Genomic DNA, 26826 nt, shown 5'->3' with positions numbered 1-26826 from the left:
AAGATTATGAGGGGTGTAGATAGTCACAGAAACTTTCCAAAGTTAGGGGAATTGTATCCAGAGATACCAGCCACGTGACAGATGCACTGCCACCTGGCTGGTTGGAGGATACACCACATGCCAATCAACATTTGGCCCTTCCCAACTAATCAATGCACACCTAAATTATTGGTCACCTTAATTGGATTATCTCGCCCAGCCCCTTGCTATAAAAGGTGAGACTTGTGCCTGGCTCGTTCTCTCTTACAGACCACCTCATTGAAGGTAAGTGCATTGATTTATGTTTGGGAAGGTTTATCGTTGGTCCTGGTAAGGGAGCCGCAGCTATCCAAGGTCAAGGGGGATAGCTGTCGTAGTGCTTTTCCCTTGTTCTTTGTCTGTGTAACTGTACCCTGTCCCCACACCTCTTCCTGTGTATTGTAGTTGCTTGTGTTGACCCGGCTTCCCCTTGTAAATAAATTCCTTATTATTAAAACTGTGTGTGTCCAGGCCTCTACTGTTGAGACTCAAAGAACCAGTTATTTTCCATCACAACAGGAGTCTAAAATAAGAGGGATTTAGGGGAAAGGGGAAAGATTAAAGGTATCTGAGTGCCAAGTTAATCATATAGAGAGTGATAGAAACATGTAATGAGCTGCCAGAGAAAGTGGTAGAGGACAAGTACTGTACATGGTCAAGAAGGGTTTAGAGGGATAGGGGCATGAAAATGAAATTACTGTGGATGGGTAGCTTGGATAAGTTGGTCTATTTCCATGCTGGATAACTATGAATCTGTGATACCTGAGAACCAACATAATCGGTTTCAAGAAAGGAAACTGTTCCCTTTGTAGTGACTGCAGAGGGGTTTCAGCCACAGGCTATTTCTCTGGAAGTATTGTCTTTAAATAATCCCTCCTACTGCCTGAAGCACTGCTCCCCATTCAGAATGTGAGTATTAGGTATCCTGAGGCACATGGACATGTTTTCACCACCTGACACTGCCAGGAGGCAACGTCAATATAGTTTTCTTTGTCCTTATTAAAACATTGACCCTATCTACTGAAAGGGACTGTAGAGTACTCTTCTTAAACTTGTCTATTCTCAGAAAATCACCTCTGCTCCACAGCTGCTGCATGATGTGTTCTACAGGTCTGACCATCAGGTCCACAACCGACCCAACTGCAAAGTAGTTAAGAATCAAACAGTGTTAACACTTCAAAGATTTTCTCAACCATTGTTGCTACAGTGATGCACCTTACAAACTTCCTGCCAGGTTACAGCTAATCTATATAATAAATAGAAAACATTTCAACTCACCTTGCATCCACTCCAGTCTCAATCTGTGAGTTACAGTACACAAGAGACACTAATGTACAGACAAGCTCCTGGTTATCAGAAGGCTGTTGAGTGGGGTATACAAGGGAATATGTCCTACATTAAATATCAGTAAATTAAAGATCATTTACCAACCCACTTCTGCTGTAGTACAGCATCCTCTGGCAATAAAATGGAAGACATTGATAACTATCCTTATCTCAGGACACAAGCCAGACATCAATACCAAAATTCCCTACCTCCTCCAATGTGGCAGAACATTCAATGGTTACCCAAGAAAAAGATTGTTTGAAGATCAAGTATCTAAACTAGGATTAAAGATTATGCTCTACCAGATAATAGTGATGTTTACTCTTCTATGTGCATCAGAAACCTGGATTACTTCAAAGTACTGGTGCGATGCCTGAAATATCTCTCCAAATTTTCTCAATCCTATTAGTAGGATTAGTTGACCAACATCAACATCGTATTCTAGCAATGTGGCTTTAACTGCACTAATTCATTTTGAATTATAAACATGAGAGATTCTGCAGGTGCTGAAAATCTTGCGCAAAAGCATTTTGTGTGTGTGTAATTCATCTCAAATAGGCAGGAGACTTTACCTCCCTTTCCAACCCAAACGCTCAAACCAGACACTATATTCCAAGCTTCATTTTGGCAAGTGCCTGTTCGGAGAATGCAGGAGGTTCTCAAAGGTTCATCTTATTACCTAAGTATGTACACAGAATACAACTCTGAGATTTGTCTTCTCCAGCTAGCCATGAAGTACAGAAAAACTATGGAAGTCGTTGAAACAAAAGACATTAACGTCCTCGTACGAAAAAGAAAAAGAAACAAAACACGCAAACCCCAAACTCCCCAACCCCTCCCTTGCAGAAAAATTAACAGATCTCCCACCTGGAAAATGGCTGCTAGAACATCAAATCTCTAACCCCCAACCCCTCCCATGCATAAAAACAGCAACAATAACATCAAACCCCTAACTCCTCCCTCACTCACAAATTAACATATTGCCCATCCGGAAAACTAGAAAATAAAAACACAGGAAACTGAAGAGACCATACAAACTACAGTCTACACCAATAATCGCATACGTCTCTGAATTTCAAAATCATTCTCCATCAGCAACGAGGAGAGTGTCAGCTCAAACTCAGTCCTTCCATGGGGAGTAACCACTGACCTGCTGCCTCCCTACCACCGACCCGACGCGGCCTTCGTGGGCAGTGATTGCCGACCTGGCCGCCTCTGCATTTACCTCGATGTTTCAATCTTCCTCGACCCTTCATGGCCTTAAGCCACTTGGAAAAAAATGCAATATTATGATGTGGGAACCCCTGGTCCCCGATTGCTCAAAATCGGGAAGGCACATTTGGGATGGCATTGAAAATCTTGTTGAAAGCACTTGAAAGCCCAACAAAAGAATATGGAAGAAGTATGCGAATCATACTCGATCAGTGCGAGTCAGCATGGATTTATAAAGGGAAAATCATGCTTGTCTAATCTTCTGGAGATTTTTGAGGATGTAACTATGAAAATGGACAAGGGAGAGCCAGTGGATGTGGTGTACCTGGACTTCCAGAAAGCTTTCGATAAAGTCCCACATAGGAGATTAGTGGGCAAAATTGGGGCACATGGTATTGGGGGCAGAGTACTGACATGGATTGAAAATTGGCTGGCTGACAGGAAACAAAGAGTAGCTATTAATGGGTCCCTTTCGGAATGGCAGGCTGTGACCAGTGGGGTACCGCAAGGTTCGGTGCTGGGACTGCAGCTGTTTACAATATACATTAATGATTTAGATGAAGGGATTAAAAGTAACATTAGCAAATTTGCTGATGACACAAAGCTGGGTGGCAGTGGGAAATGTCAGGAGGATGTTATGAGAATGCAGGGTGACTTGGACAGGTTGGGTGAGTGGGCAAATGTATGGCAGATGCAGTTTAATGTGGATAAATGTGAGGTTATCCACTTTGGTGGCAAGAACAGGAAGGCAGATTACTATCTAAATGGAGTCAAGTTAGGAAAAGGGGAAGTACAACAAGATCTAGGTGCTCTTGTACATCAGTCAATGAAAGCAAGCATGCAGGTACAGCAGGCAGTGAAGAAAGCTAATGGCATGCTGGCTTTTCTAACAAGAGGAATTGAGTATAGGAGTAAAGAGGTCCTTCTGCAGCTGTACAGGGCCCTGGTGAGACCCCACTTGGAGTATTGTGTGCAGTTTTGGTCTCCAAATTTGAGGAAGGACATTCTTGCTATTGAGGGAGTGTAGCGTAGGTTCACAAGGTTAATTCCCGGAATGGCGGGACTGCCATATGTTGAAATATTGGAGCGACTGGGCTTGTATACACTGGAATTTAGAAGGATGAGAGGGGATCTGATTGAGACATATAAGATTATTAAGGGATTGGACACGCTGGAGGCAGGAAGCATGTTCCCGCTGATGGGTGAGTCCAGAACTAGAGGCCACAGTTTAAGAATAAGGGATAGGCCATTTAGAACAGAGATGCGGAAAAACCTTTTCACCCAGAGAGTGGTGGATATGTGGAATGCTCTGCCCCAGAAGGCAGTGGAGGCCAAGTCTCTGGATGCATTCAAGAGAGAGTTAGATAGAGCTCTTATAGATAGCGGGGTCAAGGGATATGGGGAGAGGGCAGGAACGGGGTACTGATTGTGTATGATCAGCCATGATCACAGTGAATGGCAGTGCTGGTTAGAAGGGCCGAATGGCCTGCTCCTGCACCTATTGTCTATTGAACCATCAACCCTGACCCCGCCACCCCTCCCCATAGCAAAGTCCGAGTCCCACATTGGCTTCGTCAGACATCTCAGAGTCTACAGAAACTGAAGTGTAAGCAATTCATCCTCAACTTCATTGAAAGGTTTAAGAAAGTGAAGAAATGCTGGAGAAACAAATACAGGAAGGTTTAGATGTTTTGTCTCCTTGCTTCTGATAAAGACCCTCTTGAAAGTTTGGAGATACCTTTCTGTGAAATACACTATTTTTGATAGAGGGATTGAATTAAGATGGTGAACATTAATCTCTGTACAAATTTTCTAGCTCAAAAGATTCAGGAACACCTTTCTGATAACTGATGCACCACCAATAACTCACTCTGAGACGTAAGAAGCGAGGTATCAGCTTTTATTGACTGGAAGAATGAACAACACTACATCCTGGGGAATGAGGCTGGGCAACAGGCCTCAGTCGCCTTTATACAGGGGTCTGTGGGAGGAGCCACAGGAGCAGTCCAGACAGGTATATGTAGTTCACCACAATAACAATCCTTAGCATGTGTGGCTGAGCAACAAGGACTACTCAAGGAAAAACTGCGTTGACTGGACCAGCGACTTCTCCCTCCCTGATGCTCTAAATAACTTCTAAGCACGCTTTGAGGCAACACAACACCTGACATGAAAGCTGCCCCTCTCCCAGGTGAGCAGATGCTGTCAGTAACAGCAGAAGATGTGAGAAGGAGAGTCAACCCCCCCCCCCCCCATAAGGTGGTTGGGCCAGACAACATCCCAGGCCAGATACTCAGAGTGTGCACACTAGCTCACTGATGTCTTCATGGGCATCTTTGACACATCACAACAGAGCTGAAATTCTGGATGAAATGGCAATAAGAGTTTGCAAACCCCATGAAGAGGCCGTACCTGTTTGACTGAAGATGGTTTGGGCCTCTCTGTAACTGCCTGAACTTTACTAGGGTCCATTTGAACACTGGAAGGGGTAAGTATATAGCACAGAAATGATCTTTATGGTCTATGGCGCTCACATTTCTTGGGCTTGGTGTACAGGTTATTTTTGAGGAGCTATCTGAGAATCCTCTGGACATGCTGGACGTGTTCCTGATGAGAGGAGAACTAGACAAGGATGCCATCTAAATACACAGAAACAAACTGGTTCAACATGTTCCAGAGTGTATCGTTAACTAAAGCCTGGAAAGCAGTGGTGGAGTTGGCCAGATCAAAGGGCCTCACAAGGTATTCATAGTGGCCATTAAAGGTGCTAAAAGGTATCATCCACTCATCCCCTTCTTTCACGCGGACCAGATTGTAAGCATTGTGCAAATCAGTTTTGGAAAATATGGTTTTGTTCGAATGGAGATGTTCGAATGCAGATGCCAGCAGGCGAAGAGGGTCACGGTTCTTCACAGTGATGTTGTTCAGCGGCCAACAACCAATGCAGGGATGGAGCTTGCCACCTTTCTTGCTCACAGAAAAGAAGATTGCTAGACTGCCCCTGAAGGCGAGGTTGATTGACAGATAAACCCCATGGCCAATGGCTGCCCCCATCTAATGGAAACACTACCAATTTGGTCATTGTGGATCGATTTTTTTTCCCCAAGGCTGGCCTCTTCATTGCCCTCCCTAAGCTCCTGTTAGTTTGTGAGACTGACACACTCATGGTTCAGCATGTGTTGAGGCTTCCCTCAAGACATAGTGTCTGATTGTCTGACATAGTTCACTTCCCACTTTTGGAAGGCGTTCTGCTCTCTTGTAGGAGCCATGGTCAGCTTCTTGTCTGGTTCCCACCCCCTATCACTGAGAGAGTGAACCAGGAGTTGGAGACGACCTTGTGTTGCTTTGCCTCTTCCAACCCAACTTCCTAGAGCTCCCAATTGGTTTGGGCAGAAATCGCCAACAATAACCTTCTGTGGTCCTCCACGGGGTATGTCTGGCTGAATATGTGGATCTCCCTGAGGTTTTCAGTAAAAGGAAGGCCACCTCCCTGCCCCCCACACTGGCCCTACAACTGTGCCATAGACCTCCTATGTGGCACTCCCTGGGGCTGGCTCTTTTCCCTCTGTCATCCTGATTAGCTGACAGGTGCATATTCACAAACACAATTGCTGAATTTGCTGCACTGCCTAGTCCGTGGTCTATACATGTATATATTCTACAGATGCATAGTAGAGAGCATCCTAACAAGCTGAATCACTTCTTGGTATGGAAACTGCATTACAGTGGACAGGAAGACTTCACAACAGGTTGTCAAAACTGCCCATCACTGGCACCAGTCAACCTGCCATCAAGGATATATAAGTGCCAGAAAAGTGCTACTAACATCATGAAGGATCCTACCAACCCTGCTCATGGACTGCTTGTCCCACTCTTGTCAGGGAGGAGGCTACATAGCATCCATGCCAGGACCACCAGGCTCAAAAATAGTTACTTTTCCCAAACAGTAAGTCTGACTAACACTCCCACTCACTAACCCACCCCTCCACACCCCCCACCAGCACTACTTGATCATTTCCTGCCAGTCACCCTGTGTACAGACACTCACATACCTAGTATCACTTTATGAATATAAATGTATATAAGCTATCTTGCATATTTATATTTATTGTGTTTAAAAAAAAATTGTGTTCTATATCTTACTGTGTTTGTTCTTTTGTACTGCATTTACAATGGATTTACAGTGATTTCATTCTCCTTTACAGTTGTCTACTGGAAATACATTAAACAATCTTGAATCTTCTTTTGTCATGCACCAGTTTCTCAGGCACCCTTTACTCATAAGATTCCAACTAGAATGGCAATTGTTGTAGTCTAAAGTCTGTCCTCCTTTTGACTAATGCAGTGTAGTAATCTACAGGTTTGAAATACCATTCTTGATTGTGTCTGAACAAATCAGTTCCCAGCATAAACCTTATCCAGTTGTTTTCTCAGTAACTCTCATCTCATTTGTGTGCTCATCTATACTTTTAGCATATACATCATATTGACACTATTCTCACTATACCTTTGCAGATATCTGTTCATTATGGGGCGGGGCTTCCTCTCAGCTTGCACCTTATTTATGTATACCTCAAGGTTCAGAAGTGATTTTCCTTGCATGTGTTTGGAAATGGTGGTTCTGGTCCTAGCTCGTAAGGCATAATTTTCCAATGAAATGTCATGCTTGATAGATGTATTTTGGTAGCTCTGTTGGCTTTATAATTTGGGCATCCCTAAATCCCTTTTTGACCTTATTCTGTTTTGTTGATGACTTACAATATAGTGTACTTCCACAACTAAAGTGCTCTCCTGCCGTATGGTGATGGATGAGATAGTACCTGCACACCTACCAGCCGCATTTTTACCTTTGGATTATAGATCAGTATGAAATCATGACTTTGAAGGCTACGCAATCTGGCTGGTGTTGCACAGGTTTTCTTGTAATTTTGTTGAAAGGATTAGTGATTGTCCTCTGCTCCAAATTTCTTCCATTGAAAAGATGTAGGCATCTCACATTATTTGAAGGACCATGCATCTTTTTCTTTTAGTTTGATCAATCTTGTTTGTCCTGACGTAGGTGCTTCACATACAAATGCTTTGACTTGCCAATTTGTGCTAAATTATGTCAGCTCTTTAATGGACAACCTCCTGTAAATTGACAGGTTTTTCTGCATTGTATTATGACAGGCTTTTTTCAGGTTTGTTTCAGTATGCATTGCATCCTTAGCTTCATTAAATTTCATTTCGTAGGATTGCAGTCATTGGTATTCACCATAATTTTCAATAGTTTTCTCAAATTTGTTTTTACTATGGATGTAAAGAATGAAATGATTCTTGTAGTTGAATAGCCATAGAAGACTTCTCAATTCTTTGGCATGATTGGTGTTTTCATTCAGAAATGTCCATGATTTTTTCTCTGACTTCATTCTATATGGTGGACATGACATTATGCAAAGCTGGAGTTCTCTCTCCTTTTGATGCATTTGTCAACATTTATCATCAATTCAGCCTTTTTGGTTTCCTTTCCATAGAGAAAACATTTGTGGGCTTTGAGTTCCACTCCATGGTTTTGGACATCGTCTTCTAGTCCTCATGAATTTGGTCATTGTCCACTAACCTCCTTGCACCACTATAAGTCTCTGCTGAAGCATGTCCTTGTCTATTTTATGATCAGATGGTAGAGAATAGAACTTGTATCATATAGTGATAAATGTGGGGAATAGCAAAGAACCTTTATTTAGCTTCACAATACAAATCAAGTTTCTTGCATCAGATTTTTTGACAAATTTGAGCTCTACCATATGTAATTTGATATCTTCCAGAATTGGATACTGGTTGATCTTGATTGTCTGATTCCAATCTTTTGGGCTAGGCATTTCCTCAGCCAGAAGTGTGGCTTCTCTCTCACCACAAAGGAGTCCACTCATCAGAAACGACTTTGATTTTTATCATCTTATGCTGCTTCTTTCTGAGTTCTCTTTTAATCTTCCTCTTCAATTCAATCGGTTCCTAATGTTGGTTTGGCATCACTGGTTTCACCTCAGGGGTCAGCAGTATACCGATATTCAAAATCCTCAGAGGATTTGACCATTTTATTAAAACATTGTGAATCCATTTGCATTAAATTTCATAGTGGGTGCTGCATTTTGATCATCACAATGTATTCTCCTTCAATTTGTGGGTCATGAAAATCAACTGTAGTTCCTCTCTGCTTCAAACCATATTGGCAAGTCCTTCCATTCTAGTGACATAATAAATGCAGAAAGTTTACTTCTCTTTGCATATCTCTCTGATTTGGGTTTCTTCAAAGTTGTGGAATCTTTATCTTTCACTTGCTGCCAAAATGATATAGTCCTTTAAATACCCATCTTTTTTTCCCAAGTTTTCAGCTAAGATCTTTTCAGTATAATCTGATGATATGCAGTATCCAGTATTGCCTTGAAGTTGATAGTTGTGGGTTTGTACCATAGTGTTTTATTTTCATTTTGATAGTGATGTGAATTCCATTTCCCTGGGAACTTCTGCAATAAATTATTCTGAGCAGATGTATGGTTCCAAAGGGTAGCTTCTACTCGTTTTTTGCCATCTTTCATCGAATGGATTGTCTATTTGTCTTGGCTTTCTTTGGTATTCATTCTATAAGTATATATTTCAATTTGTAGATCTTCTCCCACTGGTTGAACATACCATGTGTGCAGGACATTATAATTTCTGGGAACTCCCATGGTTCTGCATAGCCTACCTTCAGTCTGATTTTCATTCTTTTTTTCACTTCTGACTATGCTGGCCCTTAGTTCCTTTTCTGTGACTGATCTGCAGATCCTGATTAACATTTCATCTGCCTGCTTATAGTCCCTTGTATTCTGGCTTCCAAAGCTACAGTGAGCTCCTCCAAGGCTTTCTCCAAGTTTAGGTATGCAAAGACTCAAAAGAATTTTTGTTAAGTTGTGTTCCCTAAATCTTGTAACCAAATCACCATAGGAATCACCTGCTTCATGCTTTGGAACTTAAGCGTGGGTACTGAATTTCCTTTGATTTATTTATTCCAAGTTGTGGAAAACTGATTTTTTGTTACTCATACATTTCAGAAAACTGTTGAATGTCAGTTCTGAGTACCTCCAGAAGATTACCAGCCTCCGATGTTACCAATGGCTGAAACAGCACACCATTCACAGCTGCTTTCAAACACAGTCTACCAGTTAGTGCTTCCTTTAAATCAAATTAAGCAAAATCAAATATTAACTCTTTTACATTCCACACATGCTGCCTAATTTGCTCTATGTTTCCATATGCTTGTGACATGCTTATTTCCAATGTTTTTTAAATTGGTGTAATTATTGATACATTTTAGAAGAACAGATTTATAATTTTAGTAGCTAATCGGAGAAATTCTTCATGGTGTACTTAAAAATAAATTTACAAGCACATCCTACTAATGCTTGTACCTTTAACAGTACAGATCCCAATTCATTCTTGGAATAATATAGTTATCTACTTTAAACTTTTATAAGTAGATCATATTAATTGTAGAAAAATTTCCTTTGCTGCTGTTAAGCATGTTGATGGTGAACCAAAACACCTTCATTTTCTAACAAACCATGCCCTTGGATTCTCCCAGATACAGGACAATGAAATGGAAAGCCTCTGAAAGTGATCTGAAAACAACAAGCATTCTACAAACATACCAACACATGACAAACTCAGCAAAATAACGTTACTCCTTTCAACATTTATTATCGCCATGGGGGCATAGGATATTTTGAAAACAATGTGAAAATGCTTTGGTCTGACTCATTTGCCAGAGGATCATTTTGATTAATTCATGCCTGTCAGTAGCTGAAATACAGAAGACCCTATCTGTGCTGTTTACTGAACCACTACACCTAATATGTTAGGTAATAGCATTTATTACTTGTCCTATTTTGGTAGGAGAAATAAATGATATTTTTAGACACATAATAAGTATGCGTCAATAGCACTGAAGTATGCCTCTATGTAAGAACCTGAGACAGTGATCTTTGACAAGATAATTTCTGTTATTAAGACAGTAACGCAAGGCTTTGAATCTAGCCAGCAAAAGCAAAGGGAAAATAAATGTTTTACAGGTTTAGCATGTTTTTTCATCATCCCACACAACTAATAATTTCACAAACCTATTGAATGGTACTTAGAACTTATCTATTAAAAGAATACCTGTCTTGAAACTAGTATGATGATATAAAGAAACACAAAACACTAAAGGAGAACATTTGTCTATGGCAGCTCTTTGAAAATGTTATGCAAATAGTCCCACTTTACTGGTCTCTCATATGAAGCTACCAATTTGTCTCATTCATTTATCTAATTCTCTTTTGAAAGTAATTATTGACTCTATTTCCACCTCACATACTGTAAGCTGTGAATTCAGCGGTGCAGTGAACCAATTCAAAGAAATGAGTTCTCTGTAACCCTGATCTTTGCCAATAAACTTAATTCTGCTCTTTAATTACCAACAGTCCTGTGCCTGAAAGCAGCTTCATCTTACTTACACCAATAAACCATTTCAGATTTTTCTACCTCAATTAAATTTTCTTATTTCTTTCTGTAACTGTAGTCCTTCATCCATGCAAACTGTAAAGCTTGTTGGTATCTTGCCAAGGCTTCAGCCTCTTTCCTAAATCGTATTGCTGTAAAATGAATGTAGTATCTCAACTGCGGTGTAAGCATTGACTTTCAAAGCATTATTATAACTTTTTGCTCAGCTACCTAATGCTTTCAATAGAAAATGCACAGGATGCCATCTTGATAAAGGTGTTGCTTGCTTAATTATTGATGAACTGAATTGGTTTATAATTGTCTATTGTGCTGAGCTACAGTGAAAAGCTTCTGTTTGTGTGCTATCCGAACAAGTCATTCCATATAAAAATACATTGACATCATTTTTTAAAAAAAACAGAATGCAGAATATAATGTTACATTTGCAGAGAAAGTGTGGTGCAGGTGGCCAGATAAAGTGCAAGTGTCATGACGAGAGTGCAGCAAGAGGAGTAATGGAATCATAATATTCATCAAACACAGATTAGTGCAGTAAATTTTCGTTGCACTCATCTGCCGCTAATCTGTTTTATTCTCACACAAATGAGCATGGCATTAAATGAAAACCATCAGGGTTGCTTAAAGGAATCATAATGCTCATACTGTAGATTCCTTTCTGAATTATTTATTGTAGAGGTAGATCCTTTGCATGATGGCGGTGGTGAGGAGGTAGAGAAGAAGAGGAAGGTCAAGTGGCCAGCATTGGCAGATGAGAAGGCTTGGCGTGTGTTTGTTGAGGATATCAGTATGGTGTTGGAGAACAACTCATGGGAACATCAAAGAGAAAGTTGGAAGTGATGGGCGATATGATTTATAATGTTGGAAAGTACAGGTTTGGTTTAGTTGAGTTGAAGAAAGCAAAGCCTACACAGACACCAAGCAGGCGCCAGAAGGAGATTAATAAGTTGAGGAAAGAGTTTAGATCATTGAGACAGAGGTGGAAGGTAGCAAGTGAGGGTGACAAGCCAGGGCTTGCTGATCTCCGAGGCCATTTTTGATTAAAGTTAGCATCACATCCATCGTGCAGAGTCACAATGTAAAAAGGGAAAGAAGAGAGAGAAGGCAAGAAACTCATTCTTTGAGAACCCTCACCAGTTCACAAAGAAATTGTTTGAACAAAGTAAGAGCGGGCAGCTTAACATCTCTCAACAAGAACTTGAGGATCACCTGGCAAGCACTGACTCTAATGAACAGCGGGAGGCCCCTTTGCCTGACATTCCTGGGCTTATGAAGCCTACCGAGCCAGGAGTGAAGTTCAATCTGTCAGAACCCAAGCTGGCAGAAGTCGAGCGGTTCATCAGAAGGCCAAGGTCAGGTTCAGTGCTAGCACATAATGGGGTGCCGTATAAGGTTTTCAAGAAGTGTGAAGAGCTGAGGAAATACTTATGGAGATTGTTAAGGGTGATGTGGAGACAAGATTTTGTTCCTTTGTCATGGAGTGAGGCTGAAGGAGTATACATCCCGAAGGAAGAGAATTCTACTACATTGAATCAGTTCCGACCAATTTCTTGACTTCCTCGCTGGTAGAGCACAGTGTGCAGATTGGAAATAATCCTTGCTGACCTTCAACTCTGGCGTAGCTCAAAGATGTGTGGTCAGCCCACTGCTGTACTCTCTCTACGCCCATGACTGTGTGGCTAAGCATAGCTCAAACAAAAACCTATAAATTTCCCGACAACACAACTGTTGTTGGCAGAATTGCAGATGGTGATGAGGAGGCATATAGGGGTGAGATAGATCAGTTGGCTGAGTGGTGTCACAACATCATCAGTATGACTCTGGAATTGATTGTGTGTCTTCTGCTTCCCATTCCTAAAGTGTGCACCCCCCCCCCCCGCCCCCATCAAGGCATCAACAGTGGAAAGAGCGAATAGTTTCAGGTTTCTAGATGTGAACATCTCTGAAAATCTATCCTAGGTTCAACATGTAGATGCAATTACTAAGAAGGCATGACAGAGGCTAAATTTCATTAGGAGTTGAGGAGGCTTGGTACATCACCACAGACTTCCACAATTTTCCACAGATGTACCATGGAGAGCATTCTAAGCATCTGCATCACTGTCTGGAAATGCAGGGACCACAGTACAGGATCGGAAAAAGCTGCAGAAAGCTGGAAACTCAGTCAGCTCCATCATGGGCACTAGCTTCCCCAGCATCAAGGACACCTTCAAACTACAATACATTAAAAAGGTTGCATCCATTATTAAGAACCCCCATCACCCAGGACCTGCCCTCTTCTCATTGCTACCATCAAGGAGGATGTACAGGAGACTGATTACACTCTCAAAATTTCAGGAACAGCTTCTTCCTATCTACCATCAGATTTCTGAATGGATAATAAATCCATGAACACTAACTCACAATTTTTTCCCCTCTTCTTGCACTATTTATTTTAAAAATACATACTACTTATTGTAATTTATAGTTATTTTATTGATATTATTTGTTGCAATGTACTGCTGCCTTGATGTGACAAATTTCACAAGGCATGCCAATGATATTAAATCTGATTCTGATTTTTTCTCTCATGTTCTCTTTAACTATTTTACATTTCACCCTTACCCCATGATCTCTAGATCTCACCTCACCCAACCTCAGTCGAAAAAGCTGAATTGCATTTACCCTATCTACACCCCTCGTAATTTTGTAAACCTTTATCAAATCTCCCTTCACTTTGCTCCAAGGAATAAAGTCTTAACTTATTCCACCTTTCCCTATAACTGATATCTTCAAGTCACTGCAACATTCTGGTAAATTTTCTCTGCACTCTTTCAATCTTATTGATATCTTTCTGGTAGGCAGCCCAGAACTGCACAAAATACTCCAAATTAGGCCTCACCAATGGTTTTTTTTTTACAACCTTGACATAATGTCCCAACTCCTGGATTCAGTTTGATTTATGAAGCCCAATGTGCCAAAAGCTCTCTTTACACACGTATCCACTTTCAAGGAATTATGGATCTATATTCCTAGATCCCTCTGTTCTACAGAATTCCTCAATGTCATATTGCTCACTATATACGTACTACCCTGGTTTGTCCTCTAAAAGTGCAATACCTCACACTTCTCTGAATTTAGTTCCATCTGATATTTTCAGTCCATTTTTTTCAGCTGGTCCAGATCCTGCTGGAAGCTTTTGATAGTCTTCCTTATTTCCATTATACCTCCAATATTAGTGTCATCTGCAAATCTGATGATCCAGATCATTGATAGAGGTGACAAACAACAACAGACCCAGCACCGATCCCTGCAGCACACCACTAGTCACAGGCCTCCTGCCAGAGAGGCAACCATCTACTTCCGCTCTCTGGCTTCTCCCATGAAGCCAATGCCTCATCTTGAATGTAAGCAACTGGACTTTCTTAACTAACCTCCATGTGGAACCTTGTCAAAAGCCTTGCTAAAGTTTATGTAGACAACATCCACTGCCTTTTCTGCATTAGTGTTGCTGGTAACTTCTTTAAAAATACTCTCAGATTAGTTATACATGACCTAACACTCACAAAGCCATGTTAATTACCCATATAGAAGATAGAAAATGTGTGTCACGAAGGCAGCTTTGTAATAGTCATGGGGGACTTCGATATGCAGGTAGATTGGGAAAATCAGTTTGCTGCTGGATCCCAAGATGATGAGTGCCTTAGACAGATTAGGAGAATTGACAAACAAATGGCAGAATGCAATACAATGTTGGTAAGTAGGTTCTTTTACCTTAAAGTCTCTAATCAATTCCGGTTCATTGCACTACACCCAATCCAGAATAGCTGATCCCCTAGTGGGCTCAATTACTCCAAAAAGCCATCTTGTAGGCATTCTAGAAATTTCCCCTTTTTGGGATCCAGCACCAACTTGATTTTCCTAATCTACCTGTGTATTGAAATCACCCATGGTGATTGTAACATTGCTCTTTTGACATACATTTTCTATCTCTCATTGTAATTTGTAGGCCACATTCTTACATTTGGGGTCTCTATACAACTCCCATCAGGGTTTTATTCTTGTATCTTTAGCTTTATCCACAATGATTCAACACTTTCCATCTCTATGTTACATCTTTCTAATGATTCAGTTTCATTTTTTAAACCAACAGAGCAATGCCACCCCCTCTGCCTTCCTGCCTGTCTTTTCAATATAACGTGTATCCTTGGACATTAAGCTCCCAGCTAATGAACTTCTTTCAACCATGATTCAGTAATGCCTATAACATCATACTTGCCAATCTATAACTGTGCTACAATATCATCAACCTTATTCCATATACTGTGTGCATTCAAGCATAACACCTTCTTTACCCTTTTCAATTCTGTTTGCCTTTTACATTGCGACTCATCCCGTTGACTGCAATTTTGCCCTATTTTCAGCTTTGTCTCACTCAGTTTCACTACATGCTGCCTCTGTTTGTAAAGCAACTACCTCATGTCAGCACTATCACTCTGATTCCCATCCCCATGCCAAATTAGTTTATACCCTCCCAAAGAGTGCTAGCCAACCTGCCTGAAAGGATATTGTATCCCCTTGGGTTCAGGTGTAACCCGCTCCTATTGTACAGGTTATACCTTCCCCAGAAGAGATCCCAAAGATCCATGAATGTGAACCTGTTCCGCAGCCATGCAGTCCCCTGCCATATCATCCTATTTTTACCCTCACTGGTACGAGGCATAGGCAGCAATCCAGAGAGAACTATCCTAGAGGCCCTGGTTCTCAACTTTCCACTAGCTCCCTAAAATCTCTCTTACACTATAAGGTCAGAAAACATGGGAATTAGGCCATTCAGCCCATCGAGTCTTCTCCTGGATCCCACTCAACCCTATACACCTGCTTTCTCGCCATTTCCTATGAGGCCCTGACCAATCTGGAAACTTATCAACTTCTGTCTTAAATATACCCACAGACTTGGCCTCCACCACAGTCTATGGCAGAGCATTCCACAGGTTCACTACTCTTTACCTCTTACCTCTCTTCTCAAGGGTCATCCCTCAATTCGAGGCTGTGCCCCCTAGATCTGGATACCCCCACCATAGGAAACATCCTCTCCACATTCACCCTGTGTAGTCCTTTCAACATTCAGTAGGTTTCAATGAGATCCCCCCACATTCTTCTAAATTCTAGTGAGTACAGGCCCAAAGCTGCCAAATGCTCCTCATATATTAACCCTTTCATTCCTGGAATTATCCCAGTGAGCCTCCTCTGGACTCTGTCCAATGGCAACACATCCTTTCTGAGATATGGGGCACAAAACTGTTGACAATACTCCATGTGCAGCCTGATTAGCGTCTTATGGAGCCTCAGCATAATCTTCTTGTTTTCATACTCTATTCCCTTTGAAATAAATGCCACATTGCATTTGCCTTCTTTACCACAGAGTCTACCTGTAAATTAATCCCAAACAAGAGAAAATCTGCAGATGCTGGAAATGCAAGCAGCACACACAAAATGCTGGCGGAACTCAGCAGGCCAGGCAGCATCTGTGGAGAAGAGTACAGTCGATGTTTCGGGCTGAGACCCTTCAGCAGGACTGGAGAAAAAAACGATGGGGAGTAAATTTAAAGGGTCAGGGAGGGGAAAGAGAAACACAAGGTGATAGGTGAAAACGGGAGGGGGAAGGATGAAGTAAATAGCTGGGAAGCTGGTTGGTGAAAAAGACAGTGCTGGAGAAGGGGAGTCCAAGAGGAGAGAACAGGATGCCACTGGGAGATCATGCTGCATCTCCAATGGGATCCCACCACCAAGCACATCTTTCCCTCTTCCCCCCCTCCCCCCCACCCACTTTCTGCTTTCCGCAGGGATCACTCCCTATGTGACTCCCTTGTTCTCTTGTTCCTCCCACTGATCTTCCTCCTGGCACTTACCCTTGCAAGTGGAACAAGTGCTAAACCTGCCCCTACACCTCCTCCCTCAGAACATTCAGTGCCCTAAACAGCCCTTCCAGGTGAGGTGACACTTCAGCAGTGAGCCTTTCAGGGTCATGTACTGTGTCTGGTGCTCCCGGTGTGGCCTCCTGTACATCGGTGGCAACCAAGTAGATTGGAGACCATTTTGCCAAGTACCTGCGCTCCATCTGCCAGAAGAAGCGAGATCTCCCAGTGGCCACCCATTTTAATTCCACTTCTTATTCCCATTCTGTTATGTCAATCAATGGCCTCCTCTACTGTCGCAATGAGGCCACATTCATGTTGGAGGAACAACACCTTATGTCCCATCTGGGTAGTTTGCAACCTGATGGCATGATCATCGACTTCTCCAATTTCCAGCAATGGCCCCACCCTCTCTCCTTCACCACTCCTCATCCCCTTTTCCCTCTCTCACCTCATCTCCTTGCCTGCCCATCACCTCCCTCTGGTGCTCCTCCTGCCTTTTATTTGTTCCATGGCCTTCTGTTCTCTCCTTTTGGACTCTCCCTTCTCCACTCCTGTATCTCATTCACCAAATCAACTTCTCTCATCTTTACTTCATTCTTCCCTCTCTGTTTCACCTATCACCTCGTGTATCTTTCTCCCCTCCCTCACCTTTTAAATCGACTCCTTATCTTATTTTCTTCAGTCCTGCTGGAGAGTCTTGTCACTTTTTTCCCCCATAGATACTGCTTGGCCTGCTGAGTTCCTCCAGCATATTTTGTGTGGTTTGCCTGTAAATTAACCTTCTGGGAGTCTTGCACGAGGACTCCTATGTCCCTCTGCAACTCAGATGTTTGAACCTGGCTCCTGGGAGGCAACATACCATCCAGGTGTCTCTAACGCACCCACAGAATCTCATCTTTGTTCCTCTAACTAGTTAATCTCCCATCAACACTGCGGTCCTCGTCAACTCTCTTCTGAGGTACAGCACCAGGCTCAATGCCAAAGATCTGGTCACTGTGGCTCCTCCCTGGTAGGTCATGGCCCTCAATATCATCTAAAGGTTATATACTTACTATTGAGGGGAACAGCCACAGGTGTACTCTTCATCAGCTGTGCATTTCCCAATTACCTGCTTCCTGCAATCTAGGGGTGTCTACCTCCCTGTGGCTCCTGTCTATCACTGCTTCATTCTCCTATATGATTTGAAAGTCACTGAGTGCAGCTCCAGGTCCTGTATATGTTCTCCCAGGAGTTGCAATTCAGTGTACCTGCTGCAGATAAGTTTATCTTGGAGACTGGAGGTCTCCCAGACTTCCTACATCCCAAACACAGGGTAAAACACTGTGGCCTGGAGCCTGTCTCATGACACTGCTACGTAAGGATGAATAAATAAGAGCAGAAAGAGAGAAACTTACCAAATACTTAACATTGCCTAAGCACGAGGAGTCTAAACACTGGCACACTGAAAAGAATGGCCACTCCACTTGCATTTGAGCTATTTTTATTGGCGCTTTCTAATGAATCTCTCTCATTGATTGGTCATTCATCCAATTAGAGAAACTGCCACGAACCTCTTGCCTTTTAAAATGCTGAATGTCGACCTGACAGAAAAGTACCATTTATTTTCACAAACTACCTCTTGCTGATTGATTGCTCCTGAACTCGGAGAAACTGTGTGATACTGAGTTATATTTTTGGACCAGGTATTTGTAGCCTGCCAGTGTATCATTGTGTACACATTTGACTTCTTCCATAGCTGGGCTTACCAAAGTCATTACCTGATTTCTGTCCAGCAGAAATAATTTGTAACCTCATGCTTTGGTGAGCCAAATCTTATCCCATCATTTTGCACCCCAACAGAGATCTGCCTACTTTTGCCTTCATTTATCTTCATGTACATTTGCACCTCTTAAAAATGTGTGAAGGGGTTGAATTCTTAGTGTATTCGATGAAAGTATAGGATTTAGTAAAATGCATCTTCTTCTTCACCGGTTTCTTTCTCCTTCCTGTGATGAGGTTCCAGTTCTGGACTCCCATAAGTAAAAATGTAGCAAGAGTTGTCTTGAGGAGAGTGGAAAAAAATGCCTGTGGTTTGTGACTCAGAAGAATTTAAAAGAAAGAAGGGAGAAGAGGAAAAGAGGATTAATTACACACATATCCCCTTCATTGTTCCTTCCCCTCGCAACAATGATCTTCTCACAATGTCCAGCAGTCTCATCCAACACCCCATAATGCAATTGCAGAGTCTCATTCTGTACTGCCATCTGCTGTAAGTGAGGGGGTAGTGCAGCAGACAACATCTATGGTGTTTGGTTATCATGGTTGAATAAACGGAAGCATGACTTCAGGATGCACAACTGGCAGCAGTACTAATTGTGTGGAGATATGAAATATGGTATGCTTCTGATTGATGCAGGTTGTTGGTGTTTGGCTGAATTAAGTGTTGAAACCTGTAGAAGACGAATTTTTTCATTTTATGACTTGCGCTTTTCTTTCTAAAAAAAGACAACACAGCTAATGATGTCCACAGGGGCACAACCTCATACTATCTGATTCATTTTGTTGAAATAGAAGTATCATCTTGGATTTTGTCAGTTTTATTCAATTACTTCCAACACTAGCAGGAAGAAACTGAGTCATCCTTGTGTTACGAGCTTATACACAGTGTCTGTAAAATGTTTTGATACAGGTTTGACATAAATGCAAGAAGTATTAATGTTTTGATTAAGTATCAATGTGAGAAGTATTAAGAACAAGGAACTTAGAGCATAGATCAGTGTATAGAATAAAGATGTTGTGACCATTATCGAGACTTAGCTGTCCCAAGGATAGGATTGGCTGCTTGATGGGAGATGGGAGATGGGAGTAGACTCTCACATGGTGGATTGGATAGTGGACTACTTGACTGAGAGACCTCAGTATGTGCGGTTGGGAGACCGTAGGTCTGACACGGTGGTCAGCAGCACGGGAGTGCCGCAGGGGACCGTGCTCTCTCCGGTCCTGTTCACCCTGTACACATCAGACTTCCAATATAACTCGGAGTCCTGCCATGTGCAGAAGTTCGCTGACGACACGGCCATAGTGGGGTGTGTCAGGAATGGACAGGAGGAGGAGTATAGGAAACTGATACAGGACTTTGTGATATGGTGCAACTCAAACTACCTGCGTCTCAATATCACCAAGACCAAGGAGATGGTGGTGGACTTTAGGAGATCTAGGCCTCATATGGAGCCAGTGATCATTAATGGAGAATGTGTGGAGCAGGTTAAGATCTACAAGTATCTGGGAGTACAGTTAGACGAGAAGCTAGACTGGACTGCCAACACAGATGCCTTGTGCAGGAAGGCACAGAGTCGACTGTACTTCCTTAGAAGGTTGGCGTCATTCAATGTCTGTAGTGAGATGCTGAAGATGTTCTATAGGTCAGTTGTGGAGAGCGCCCTCTTCTTTGTTGTGGCGTGCTGGGGAGGCAGCATTAAGAAGAGGGACGCCTCACGTCTTAATAAGCTGGTAAGGAAGGCGGGCTCTGTCGTGGGCAAAGTACTGGAGAGTATAACATCGGTAGCTGAGCGAAGGGCGCTGAGTAGGCTACGGTCAATTATGGAAAACCCTGAACATCCTCTACATAGCACCATCCAGAGACAGAGAAGCAGTTTCAGCGACAGGTTGCTATCGATGCAATGCTCCTCAGACAGGATGAAGAGGTCAATACTCCCCAATGCCATTAGGCTTTACAATTCAACCGCCAGGAGTAAGATATGTTAAAGTGCCGGGGTTGATTGTATTTAATGTATCTAAGTAAACTACTTAAGAACTTTTTAAAAGCTATTATTAATGCTTTTTGAGAGAGTGATTTAGATGCATATCATATTTTTACTGAGTAATTTATGTAATTAGTTTTGCTAAAACAGGTGTATGGGACATTGGAAAAAATGTTGAATTTCCCCATGGGGATGAATAAAGTATCTATCTATCTATCTATCTATCTATCTATCTATCTATCTATCTTGAGGTCCTGAGGTTTTAATATTTCAAAAGGGATAGGGAAGGATACACAAAGTCTGGTGGGGTGGGGGTGGGAGTGTGATATGGCATTGCTAATAAGAGATATTATTACTGCAGCAGAAAGGGAGGACATTGTGAAGGAAACATGTCCTGACGAAGGGTCTCGGCCCGAAACGTTGACAGTGCTTCTCCTTATAGATGCTGCCTGGCCTGCTGCGTTCCACCAGCATTTTGTGTGTGTTGTTTGAATTTCTAGCATCTGCAGATTTCCTTGTGTACTGAGTCAGTATGGGTGGAAGTCAGAAACAGGAAGGTAGTAAGGTAACAGGAAGGTGGGAGTATTCTTAAGGCCCCTAATAGCAACAGGGACAATGAAGAGCAGAAAAGTAGGCAGATTGTGGAAACTTGCAAAAATATCATGAGGTGACTTCAATTGCCTGAATACTAATTGGCACCTCCATAGTGTAAAGGTTTATAAGGAACAGAATTTGTTAGGTGTGTCCAAGAAGGCATCCTGACACAGTATGTGGACAGGCTAACTGGAGGAAAGGTCATACTCGATCTAGTACTGGGTAATGAACTGGGTCAGATGATAGGTTTCTTGATAGGCAAGGATTTCAGAGATAGTGACCATAACTCTCTAACCTTTAACACAGACATGGACAGAGATAAGAGCAGATGGTATGGGAAAGAATTTGACGGGGGAAGAGCTGATTATGAGGGTATTAAGCTGGAGATTGGTAGCATAGATTTGGTGCAGGTGTTCTCAGAGAAATGCACTGCAGAAACATGGAGGTTGTTTATAGAGCACTTGCATGGTGTTCTTGACAGGAAAAGGATGGTAGGGTGAGGGAAACATCATTGATAAGAGATGTGGAACACTTAGTCAAAGGGTAAAAAGAGGCTTTCTTTAGGTTTAGGAAGTAAGGACTGGACAGAGCTTTATAGTGTTACCAGATAGGCAGGAAGGGGCTTAAGAATGGATTTAGGAGAGCTCGAAAGGCACATGAGAAGGTCTTGGCAGTAGGATTAAGGAAAACTCCAAGGCATTCTACACTTCTGTGAAGAACAGGGGGATAACTAGAATGAATGTAGAATTGAACAGGGATAAAAGAGGAATCATGTGCCTAGAGGTAGAGGAGGTCTTTAATAAATACTTTGCTTCAGTATTCACCAGTGAGGGGGACCTTGACAAATATGAGGACTGCATAAAACAGTCTAATGTGCGGGAATATGCGCGAGGAATGCGAGAAAGAGTATGTGCTCTATTATTTGAAAAACATTAGGTTAGATAACTTGCCAGGGTACTACTGGAAGTAAAGGAAGAGCTTGCTGGGACATTGAAGATGATCTTGGTGTCATCACTGGCCACAAGAGTAGTACCAGAGGATTGGAGGATGACAAATGTTATTCCTTTGTACAAGAAGGGTAATAGGTTTAGCTCTGGGAATTATAGGCCAGTGAGCCTAGCATTAGTGGCGGGCAACCTAATAGAGAGGATTGTTAGGGACAGGATTTATGAGCATTTGGAGAAACATAGTTTTTTAAGGATGGTTGGTGTTGCTTTGTGACAAGACTGATCGTGCCTCATGAGCCTGGTTGACATTTCTGAGGAAGTGACAAAACAAACTGAAGGACACGTGTGTGTGTGTGTGTGTGTGTGTGTGTGTGTGTGTGTGTGTGTGTGTGTGTGTGTGTGTGTGTGTGTGTGTGTGTGTGTGTGTGTGTGTGTGTGTGTGTGTGTGTGTGTGTGTGTGTATATATATATATATATATATATATATAGAGAGAGAGAGAGAGAGAGAGAGAGAGTGTAAGAATTTAGTAAGATGTTTGACAAGGTTTCTCTTGGAAGGCTGATCCAGAAAGTCATGAAGTATGGGATCCATGAAAGCCTGGCAACAAAGATTTGGAATTGGCTAGCACACAGAAGGTAGACAACGGTAGTAAATGGACCATGCTCAGCCTGGAGATTGGTGACTGGTGATAATGACAGGGATCTTTTCTGGGACACCTGCTTTTTGTGATTTCTATATAAGACTTGACTGAGAAAAATTGAAGGGTAGGTTAATAAGTTTGCAGATGACACAACTGTTGGTGGTGCTATAGATAGTGTAGTAGGTCACAACGGGACATGGATAGAATGCAGGCTGGGCTGAGGAGAAGCAGATGGAGATCAAACTGTAAAAAATGTAAAATGATAACACCTTGGATAGTAGAGTACATGGATAATGGCAGGATTCTTAGCAGTGTGGAGGAACTGAAGGATCTTGGAGTCAAAGTCCATATATCTTTCAAATTTACCATGTAAGTTGATAGGGCATCTTTAAGAAGGTGTATGGAGTGTTGGTCTTCATTAGTCAGCAGATTAAGTTCAAAAGCTGCGAGGTAACATTGCAGCCCTGTAAAACTGCTTAGATCACACTTAAAGTATTATGTTCATTTTTGCTCACCTCATTTTAGGAAGGACAGGAAGCTTTGGAGAGGGTGCAGAGGCTATTTACCAGGATGCTGCCTGGATTAGAGAACATATCTCATGAGGAAAGGTTGAGGAAGCTCTGGCTTTTCTCTTTGGAGTGAATGAGGGTGAGAGGCAACTTGATAGCGGCGCATAAGATGATAAGAGGCATAAATAAAGTGGACAGCCTAAGATCTTTTCCCAGGGTGCCAATGGCAAACACCACAGAAAATACTTCTGAGGTGAGTGGAGATAATTTTTTTTACGTAAGTGCCTGGAAAACAGTGCTGGGGATGATGATCGAGGCTGATACATTGGGACCATTCAAGGGTCTCTTAGCTAGGCACGTGGATGAAGAAAAATGGAGGATTTTGACTGCGTAAGAAAGAAGGGTTAGATTGATTGAGGAGTAGCTTAAAAGGATGGTACAACATCATGGGCCAGAGGGCCCACACAGAGTTTTCTTGTTCTGTTATAAATCTGTTGCAAATGAAATCAAAGAAATGGATGGAGCTTTGTAAGTAAGGATAAAGTCCTCCTCCCATCCCGTAGTGATTAAGAATAAAAAAGATGTGAGTGTATGCATATATGTGTAAAATATGAATTACGTTAATGGAAATTAAAACAAACATTGCAACCCCACTTTGGAAATACTGCTGAATGCCAAGTTAGATGCTTTTTGAACGTGTTAAAGTGTTTTGCGTTATAGCTTCTAACACTAAACAGCATTGGGTCTTACAATAAAATTTATGTTTCTAGATGTTTTATAATGGTCCTTGACATGAAGTAAAGTAGTTTGCAACCATATATTAAATAGATGAATTAAGTTAATGGAAGTTAATTCAAACACTGCAACCACACTTTGGAAACATTGGTGAACATGCATTTGAACAAGTTGGAGTACTTTTTGACTGGTGGCTTTGAAATGAACAAGGCTAAGTCTTAGAATGAAATGGACATTTCTAAGTGTTTTAGAATTGTTCTTTGCATTAAGTAGTTTCCAACCATTTATTTAATAGCTAATAAATTGTTAATGGAAGTTAAATCAAACATTGCAATCTCACATTGCAAACGTTATTTAACACACTAAGTTGGATACCTTCAAACAAGTTAGAGCATTTTGTGATATGGTGGCTTCTGGATTGGAGATCTTAGGCTATCAGGGGAGATTGGATAGGCTAGGTCTGTTTTTCCTGAATCAGAGGGGGTGGAGGGGTGACATGATAGACATATATAAAAACAATGAGATGCATAGGTAAGTTTGAGAGCCATGGTAGGTGGGTATAAATTAGAGAGTGTAAGTTGAGAGTGAAGAGGTTTAGGAAGGATCTGGGATGGGGGGAGGGGGAGCTTTTCCATGGAGTTGTGAAATCTGGAACTAGCTGCCAGAGAAGATGATGGAGGCAGGAACAGTACCAACATTTAAATAAGTACCTGGACAGATAGTTTCACTGAGCAGGTCATAAAGGGATATGGCATTAATACAGGCAAGTTAGATTAGTATGGACAGGCATGAAAGTCAGGACTGACGTGGTGGGTTGAAGGATCTGATTCTCTGCTGTACAAATCTTGGACTATATGTGTGTTCAAACCTTCCCTCTAGAAACGGTCAAGTAAATTTCAATGTATAATTCTGAATGGAATTCCATCTCGGATTCTACAGTTTTAAATACCGGAAATTTTTGTGGGATGACTTAAGAAAGTAATGCAGATACTGACCAATTACAAATGAACTCTTGCGAAGCTGATAGATCTTTTAAAGTGTTTGTTTTTATCTTCCCAGGCCAATATCAAAGCAGCATCTTCCACTGATGGATGATCTGCAATCTAGCCTCCACTAGTGCCTTGCTGGTTCAGTCTTATACACTCTGTGTGAGACACCCGGGTGTGCCCATTCCTGATTTCTCCTCTTTGCGAGTACAATGTCCTTTGCATAGTTGATGCCTCTCAGAGGTGAGAAACTTCAGGTAGGGCAATGTGCACTATTTTTATGAATTGTTGATCATGCTTTTGTGTCTTAATCTCACTTTTTTAAGCAAGTAATGTCCCGATTCATGACTAGTGCTCTTCAGGTTTTGTTGTACTTTAAAAATCTTGCTTTAAAAAAAAGCTCTGTATCATCAACAGATTATATTAGGCTAAAGCTCCATCACTGTGTTACACTGAAAGTGGCTGCAGCTTCTAAGTTAAGAATGATGAGATATTCCATTGAATTAACGTTGCTGAACAGAGAACGCGGGGATCCAAGTCCATAGTTCTGTGAAAGTAGCAACACAGGTGGACAAGGTGGTGAAAAAGGCACATGGCTTGCCTGCCTTCAGAGGGTCAGGGCATAAAATATGTAAGTTGTGATGCAAAATTGCAGCTTTGAGACTGAGTATTGTCACACTATATGAAGGATGTGGTTTTGCTGGAGAGAGTGTAGAGGAGATTTATCATGATTTTGGCTGGATTGGAGGACTTTAGTTCTGGGGAGATATTGGAGAGGTCTGGATTGTTCTCATTGCAGGAAAGGATGCTAAGTGGTGACTTTGTAAATTACAAGAGACATAGATAGGATAGACAGTCAAAATCTTTTTCTGTGGTTGGAATATCAAAAAGCAAAGTGAGAGGAAGGCATTGTAAAGGGGATTTGAGGGGTAAGTATGTTACATTGAAAGTGGTTAATTCCTGGAATGTGCTGCTTAAGGGAGTGATAGAATCAGATGCAATTGCTACATTTTAGAGGCATTTAGACAGACGTTTAAATAGGCAATGTTTTGTATAGGCAAGGGTCCTTAGGGTGAATTGCAGAATGGATGGATCCAGGAATAAATGTACATAGTTCCTGCAAGTGGCAGCATGGGTAGACAGGGTGGGAAACAAGTCAATTGTTACAAGGGTCTTCATCAGTCATAGAATTGAGTATACAAGTTGGGATCTTATGTTGTAGTTGTACAAGATGTTGGTGAGGATATACTTGGAATACTGTGTAGTTTTTGATACCCAGTTATTATAAAATTGTCATTAAGCTTGGAAAAAATTGCAAAGAAGATTTAGGAGAACATTGCCAGGACTTGAGAGCCGATGTTGTAGACAGAGTTGAGCAGTGGGCAAGGACATTTGGACAGCTATATGGATTGGAAAGGGTTAGAGGGGTATGTGCCAAATGCAGACAAATGGATCTAGCTTTGATGGGCAGCTTGGTCACCATGGTTGGGTTGAGTCAAAGGGCCCATTTCTCTGCTGTACTATTCTATGACTCTATATGCACTTATTTGTGCAAAACGTGAGCTATCGGGTGAAAACACAGCCATCCATCTCACAGAAAGACAAAAATAAACCCAAATGCTGGAGATTTGAAATAGAAACAAAAATCAGACTTAATGCTCCCACTGAGTAGTAGTTTGGTCTTGCGACGGTTTGCTCTCTGAA

Source organism: Hemitrygon akajei, chromosome 9 (genome assembly GCF_048418815.1).
Source record: "Hemitrygon akajei chromosome 9, sHemAka1.3, whole genome shotgun sequence".
NCBI classification, from domain to species: domain Eukaryota; kingdom Metazoa; phylum Chordata; class Chondrichthyes; order Myliobatiformes; family Dasyatidae; genus Hemitrygon; species Hemitrygon akajei.
This window is presented reverse-complemented; position numbering follows the sequence as displayed.